Below are 8,261 nucleotides of genomic sequence, written 5' to 3'. Positions count from 1 at the left end.
TTGCATTGCTATGCAGGTCTGGGATGACGATGTGTGGCTTCAGAACTTTTGGATTCAGAAAGCCACCTTCCTGGAACTGTGTGTGGAGCTCACCCCAGCACTGAGGCGCAAGGACACCAATGGAGAAGCACATGGAGATCACTGTGTGGAAGCTGGCAACCCTGGACTGCTACCGGTCGGTCATGAATCAGTTTGGATTCAGGAAGTCAACTGTGGGGGCTGTGTTAATACAAGAGTGCAGGGCCATTAATCGCATTCTGCTAATCGCATGACTCTCTGAAAAGTGCTTGAAACAGTGGATGGTTTTGTGGAAATAGGATTCCGTAACTGCAGCAGGGCGATAGATGGAATGCATTGTTCAATTTTGGCCCTAGACCATTTTGTGACAGAGTACATCAATAGAAAGAGGTACTTCTCCATGGTATTGCAGATGCTTGTGGATCATATGGGTGTTTCACTAATATCAATGTGGAGTGGTCTGTGAAGGTGCATGATGTGCACATCTTCAGGAACACTGGCCTCTACAGAAAGCTGCAAGCAGGGACTTTCTTTCCAGACCAAAGATTACAGTGGGGAGATGTTGAAATGCCCACAGTGATCTTGGGATACGCAGCATATCCCTTACTCCCATGGCTCATGAAGCCTTACAGGGAAACCTGGACAGTAGCAAGGAGTGCTTCAACAACAGGCTGAGTAGGTGCAGAATGACTGTGGAATGTGCCTTTGGCAGATTAAAAACATGCTGGTGCTGCCTTTATGCAGGTTAGGCCTAACTGAGGAAAACATTCCAATGGTCATAGCTGCATGCTCCATAATTTTTGTGAGGCTAAGGGTGAAAAGTTTGCCCTGGGTGGAGCTCCGAGTTATATCACCTGGCTGCTGATTTTGAGCAGCCTAATACAAGTGCTATTAGAGGAGCACAAGGAGGAGCAATTCGAATCAGGGAGGCTTTGAGGCATCATTCTGATAATGAGCGCTAATAATCTGTTTTTTCTATACAGCAATCTGCCATGCATTATTAAGCTCAGTTATCTTATTTGGCCTAGCACTTGTGATGATTCCTAACTGGGATTTGTAGTAAGCAAATTATTAGAATGCATGTATATGTTACTAGCAGCAGCAATCACACATGTAGGACACAAATAAAGATTGGCTACCTTTCAGAGAGTTTGTTTTTATTAAACACCAATTAACTCACACAAAAGGGTTGGTGGGAATGGAGGTAAGAGTGCTGAGCAGTGGAGGCTCTCATAGCTGTGCATAAATCCAGCTATCATTTTGGAAGGTGTCTCTAGGGCTGGAGTGAACAGGATATTATGATGTTTGGGGAAGTTGCAAGGAATGTATGGGAGGAGTTTGGGAAGGGCATGGAAAACAGTTCTGTATAGGCTGAAGGGGGGGGCGAGCATGCATCTGTTCTGCCAGGAGTGTGATTAGGGACTTCAACATCTCTGTTTGCTCCTCTACCACTTTTATCATCTGCTCATGGACCTTTAGAATGCGCTCCTCACTATACTTTCTGTCCCGTCTTTCCATTTCTCTCAGTTCCATGGCGCTCTCTTTTTTCTGATCGGAGGATTGGAGCACCCCTCTGAACATGTCCTCCTTGCTCCATCTTGGTTGCTTCCTTATCTGGCAGAGGCGCTCCGCCAATGTGCAGGGTGTTCCCCTGAAGGCAACATCTGCAGAAGCACAAGAAAATTCACAGAAGCATGATTGTTAGTTCGCTCACTGCACTGAATCATTACAGTAAAATACACCTCTTAACATATCAATCACTTTCTCTCTGTCCCTTGGCAAACACACATCTCAACGAACACCCTAAACATGGTGAGTTCAGCCTGGGTGGGCATTCAAAATGGGGCAAGGGTGTTAGTGATGCTTTCAGGGGATCAGTAAAAGCAACTGAGGACAATATTTTAAATTCTGCCACCATTTTCCACAGGCAGGGGTCACTGAAGCCGATATCTCACTCCTGAGGGTGAGCAAGGATGCATCTACTGCATGCGTATGGGTTCAGACCCGGTCCCTATGCTGCTCACCTGTGTGCTGCGTTGGTCCCTGCACAAGCGATTGCCGAGTGGTGCAGGAAAGTTTCCTACAATGGGGGAAGGAGCAAAGCAGCTTTCCCAAGGAACCTTTTGCAAAGGATTACCAAGTACTTCCAGGAAAGTTTCCTAGAGATCTCTCTGGAGGGTTCCCGTGAAATCTCGGTGTGCATCAACACACTGTTCCACCACACTGCTTAGCTGCTCAGGAAAATGTGGAGCACACTGAAATACAGCTAGTCTTGTAAATTTCTATCCCTTCCTTCACCCACTTCTACAATATTCAGAGCAAAGGACAGCTGTACGCCATTTAACCAAACAGCATCAACTCAAAAAGATTACTTACTCCGCTCCTACACCATGCTTTCTGGAAACTGAGTGCTGGAACTGGCTACATCCCTCTGGACTGGAAAAGAGTTCCTGACTCGCATGGTACTGGACCACCCTACAGTGGGCTCCACAACATCCTCCAACTCCACCTCCTTGTCCACAACTTCATCCTTGGGGTTAGGGTCCACTTTCCACTGCTTCCAGTCCCACCAAAGTGTCCATGGGGCTCTTGGCGGTAGATGTGGGGTCACTGCAGAGGATGGTGTCCAGCTCTTTGTAGAAGCGGCAGCTCTTAGGTGCAGCAGTGAAGTGACCGTTTGCCTCCCTTGCCTTCTGGTATGCATGCCTCAGCTCCTTTATCTTTGCTCTGCACTGCACCGTGTCCCACTCATAGCCCTTCTCACACAAGCCACGAGAAATCTGCCCCTAAGTATTGAAGTTCCTACAGCTGGAGCAGAGCTGGGACTGGACAGCCTCCTTTTCCCATATACTCAGCAGATCCATCAACTCCACAGTGGTCTAAGTGGGACAGCGTTTACCACATGGAGCTGCCGTGGCCAGCTGGGAAGATGCGACATGAGCTCTCCATGCCGAGCAAACAGGAAGTGGAATTTCAAAAATTACCAGGCCTTTAAAGGAGGGAGGGGCGGATGCTTGTTTACCTGGCTGCAGGACAGCAGAGTTCAAACTGCTGACTAGAGTGGTCACGATAGGCATTGTGGGACACCTCCTGGAGGCTATTTACAGCGACAAAACCATGCGCGGTGTCTACACTGGCACTTTGTGGACAAAACTTTGTTGCAAAAAGCTCTGTCTCTCTCATCGAGGTGGTTTTATTTTGTTGGCAAAACAGGAGAGTTTTGTCATCAAAAGTGGCATTGCAGTTTGTACACCTCCACTGTTTTGGCGTCAAAAGCTGCCTTTTGTCAAAAATCTCTGTAGTGTAGACAATGCCTAAGGCTATGTCTACACTACAGTAGCAGCACTATTGCTGAAGCTGTGCTGCTGTAGCGTAGATGCTTTCTACATCAAGAGAAAATGTTTTCTATTGATGTAGGTAATCCACCTCCCAAAGAAGCAGTAGCTATGTTGGCGGAAGGCTCTTAGTAAATCTAGCTGCATCAATAGTAGGGTTAGGTCCATTTAACTACATCACACAGGGCACGGACTTTTCATAGCCCTGACTGATGTAGCTGAGTCGATCTACTTTTCAGGTGTAAACCAGACCTTAGGGACAAAAGCCTGGAATACTGAATGAGTTTAGCAATTATGCAGACCTGCGGATGGCGGCTTATTGATTTAGATTTTCAGGATAGAACTGGTTAGCCAGTTTATCACTAATCAAATCCAACAGAGAAAAAAAAATACAACTTGTTGTTTAAGGCTGAAACAGGATAGGGAAAAAAATACTGGGGCAGGAAATACTTTTCCCAATCAAGAGGCACCTTTTCACAGAAATTCAGAAAGTGATATTTAAAGCCTTGTGTACTCCCACACAGTTTTTTCCTAAAGGCAAGTGTACTGTAGACAATGATGGGAGGCAACATAACCACAGGAGTCAGGGTAACAATATAAAACAAGTTGCACCCTGAACCTTAAAAATTGTTCAAAAAATTCAAAAAGTAATATAAATTCAAAGTGTGGCTCTTGGCAACTGTTGGATTACTCTACTGTAAGGCAGAAGGAAACACAAAACTGTCCTTTGTAAATGTTGGTCCTTATCTGTGTCTTGATTGTGCTTTTACCTTTCCTTGTGTTCCAAAGAAAGGATGGTGGAATCTGACTTTAGCCCCTCTCCAGCAATGGCTAGAAGTACATAAAGTCTGCTAGGAGCAATATTGTCTAGAATCAGGAAATGCCCTACAGCAGAGCTCCAACAAACATACTGAAAACCTGTGTTTTCTTTTGAAGGGATTATGCGGATCTGACATTGTCAATCAACTCCTGAGAAACCATACCCATGAAGTAAGCTAGTTCTCAGAGCAGCATTCAGTATTTAAGTTATAACAGCATGTTATTCAAGTGAGCTGTCTCCCACATAGGAGCACCTTCATGTCTCCCAATAAGGTGACTGTAGGTTAAGGTCAAACTCCATGTATAAAATGATAAATTTTATTCCAGATTTAGGGTTAGACTCCACAGCCACTGAACTGTGGAAGCCATTGAAATAGTTTTAAATCAATAACAAAATTGATTTAAAATTCTGGCAGAGAAGTCATATTCACTAAGAGAGAGAGCGCATATATAAATTCACACTCTTATAGATTCTAGGACTGGAAGGGACCTCGAGAGGTCATCGAGTCCAGTCCCCTGCCCGCATGGCAGGACCAAATACTGTCTAGACCATCCCTGATAGAGATTTATCTAACCTACTCTTAAATATCTCCAGAGATGGAGATTCCACAACCTCCCTAGGCAATTTATTCCAGTGTTTAACCACCCTAACAGTTAGGAACTTTTTCCTAATGTCCAACCTAAACCTCCCTTGCTGCAGCTTAAGCCCATTGCTTCTTGTTCTATCCTTAGATGCTAAGGTGAACAAGTTTTCTCCCTCCTCCTTATGACACCCTTTTAGATACCTGAAAACTGCTATCATGTCCCCTCTCAGTTTTCTCTTTCCCAAACTAAACAAACGCAATTCTTTCAGCCTTCCTTCATAGGTCATGTTCTCAAGACCTTTAATCATTCTTGTTGCTCTTCTCTGGACCCTCTCCAATTTCTCCACATCTTTCTTGAAATGCGGTGCCTAGAACTGGACACAATACTCCAGCTGAGGCCTAACCGGAGCAGAATAGAGCAGAAGAATGACTTCTCGTGTCTTGCTCACAACACACCTGTTAATACATCCCAGAATCATGTTTGCTTTTTTTGCAACAGCATCACACTGTTGACTCATATTTAGCTTGTGGTCCACTATAACCCCTAGATCCCTTTCTGCCGTACTCCTTCCTAGACAGTCTCTTCCCATTCTGTATGTGTGAAACTGATTTTTCCTTCCTAAGTGGAACACTTTGCATTTGTCTTTGTTAAACTTCATCCTGTTTACCTCAGACCATTTCTCCAATTTGTCCAGATCATTTTGAATTATGACCCTGTCCTCCAAAGCAGTTGCAATCCCTCCCAGTTTGGTATCATCTGAAAACTTAAGCATACTTTCTATGCCAATATCTAAGTTGTTAATGAAGATATTGAACAGAGCCGGTCCCAAAACAGACCCCTGCGGAACCCCACTTGTTATGCCTTTCCAGTAGGATTGGGAACCATTAACAACAACTCTCTGAGTACGGTATCAGAGGGGTAGCCGTGTTAGTCTGGATCTGTAAAAAGCAACAGAGGGTCCTGTGGCACCTTTAAGACTAACAGATGTATTAGAGCATAAGCTTTCGTGGGTCTGACGAAGTGGGCATTCACCCATGAAAGCTTATGCTCCAATAAATCTGTTAGTCTTAAAGGTGCCACAGGACTCTCTGAGTACGGTTATCCAGCCAGTTATGCATCCACCTTATAGTAGCCCCATCTAAATTGTATTTGCCTAGTTTATCGATAAGAATATCACGAGAGACCGTATCAAATGCCTTACTAAAGTCTAGGTATACCACATCCACAGCTTCTCCCTTATCCACAAGGCTCATTATCCTATCAAAGAAAGCTATCAGATTGGTTTGACACAATTTGTTCTTTACAAATCCATGCTGGCTATTCCCTATCACCTTACCACCTTCCAAGTGTTTGCAGATGATTTCCTTAATTACTTGCTCCATTATCTTCCCTGGCACAGAAACTAACTGGTCTGTAGTTTCCTGGGTTGTTTTTATTTCCATTTTTATAGATGGGCACTATATTTGCCCCTTTCCAGTCTTCCATGATTTTCCAAAGATAATAGCTAGAGGCTCAGATACCTCCTTTATTAGCTCCTTGAGTATTCTAGGATGTATTTCATCAGGCCCTGGTGACTTGCAGGCATCTAACTAGAACAGCTTCCCCCCAGTAGCTTTTTCAACTTTCTGAAATAAAAAGTTGTCTGCAATGCAGTCCAAGAATTTGTTGGATAGTCTGTGCCCTGCTGTGTTATTTTCCCAACATATATTTGGATAGTTGAAGTCCCCCCATCACCACCAAATCTTGGGCTTTGGATGATTTTGTTAGTTGTTTAAAAAAAGCCTCATCCACCTCTTCCACCTGGTTAGGTGGCCTGTAGTAGACTCCTAGCATGACATCACCCTTGTTTTTTACCCCTTTTAGCCTAACCCAGAGACTCAACACTTCCGTCTCCTATGTCCATCTCCACCTACACATCTCCAAGGCAACACCTCCTCCCTTTTTCCCGTCTATCCTTCCTGAGCAAGCTGTACCCATCCACACCAACATTCCAATCACGTGTATTATCCCACCAAGTTTCAGTGATGCCGACAATGTCATAGTTGTATTTATTTATTAGCACTTCCAGTTCTTCCTGCTTATTACCCATACTTCTCGCATTTGTATATAGGCATCTAAGATACTGGTTTGATCTTGCCTCCCAGTTTTGCCCTGACCCTCCTTTCTCTCTGCCATTATAGCCCACACTCCCTCTTGTTTCCGACCCATCTCCCAGGTCTCCATGTTCCCCATTTACCTGTGGGCTTTGCTCACCTGACCCCGTCGAACCTAGTTTAAAGCCCTCCTCACTAGGTTAGCCAGTCTGTGTCCAAATAGGGACTTTCCCCTCCTCGAAAGGTGAACGCCATCTCTGCCTAGAGACTTACTATGCATATATTCTTCTAATATATTCCCCCCAAAACAAAAATCATATATTTAAGGCACATATCTAATGGCAAAAAATTTAGTCCAAATGTACAAAAAACACTCAACTGTTTTGTAGTTCTTTAAATCAAAGATATATTTTAATGGGCTGTCCTTCCCCAAATAAAACAAACAAGGAATCCACCAAAAATGAATCGTAAATTACAAATCTGTTTTAATTTCAAATTGTCAATTCTATTTCAGCTTTTAAAATGGGATATTATTCTCTTAAATTATAAGAAAACGTCAACGATTTCCCATTTTACAGTATTTGGTTTGATTTTAGCAACAGCATTTTTTTAATGTTTTGAAACTTTTTAGATTCAGCTGATTAAATTGAAAAGTCACACAAACTGCAATTAACAATTTTGATCATGTAATAGTCAAGCAAGGGTTCCATGACTCTAGAACCTCTCTTGCATCTGTTATCAGATTCCATCAGTTTGATTTTCTATTCTCACCAATAATGATAAATTGAGTAGACTAAAATTAAAAACTTGTGTACACCTGAATCTGGATTTCAAATATTTGAAGATATTCCCATTGACCATTCAAGAAACTTTATAAGTACAAAATGAATACTTGTTATGGTATCCAGTTTCAGAAGCAATCTATACTAGAATGCTGTTCACAGGGACTACAATAACCAAATCCCAAGGATCAAAAATAATCTAATATAATGTCAACTTCTGCTGCATGAAAACATGCCATTTGCACATCCTCTCACATTCATAGCATTTTACAATATTGAGCGATGGATCAGAGAGCAGGCTTTGTTCTTCATAAACTATAAATAAAATATTGCACTCTTTAAAAGAGAGAACTTCTAAAAATATCACTAAACTCCAACTTTGCATGAGTTTAAAACAGGAAAGCTGGGTTACATCACTATTTCAGATGACAACTGGAAAAAAAATCAGTTTTACAAAATGTGTAAGTACTCTCAGAACAGGGAAATTAATTTTAAATAGGAAATGAAAAGGTTAATAGAAACAAACAGATGTGGCATTTCGCTAGAGAATGAAATTAGGAATGTATCAGAAATATGTATTGTAAGGAATGTACATGAACTGAGTGGCTAGCTAATTGGCTGAAAGAGCT

This window comes from Terrapene carolina, unplaced genomic scaffold (genome assembly GCF_002925995.2).
Source record: "Terrapene carolina triunguis isolate 2854851 unplaced genomic scaffold, T_m_triunguis-2.0 Scaffold33723, whole genome shotgun sequence".
NCBI lineage: Eukaryota > Metazoa > Chordata > Testudines > Emydidae > Terrapene > Terrapene triunguis.
The sequence above is the reverse complement of the archived record's forward strand: the minus strand, read 5'-3'. Positions refer to the sequence as shown.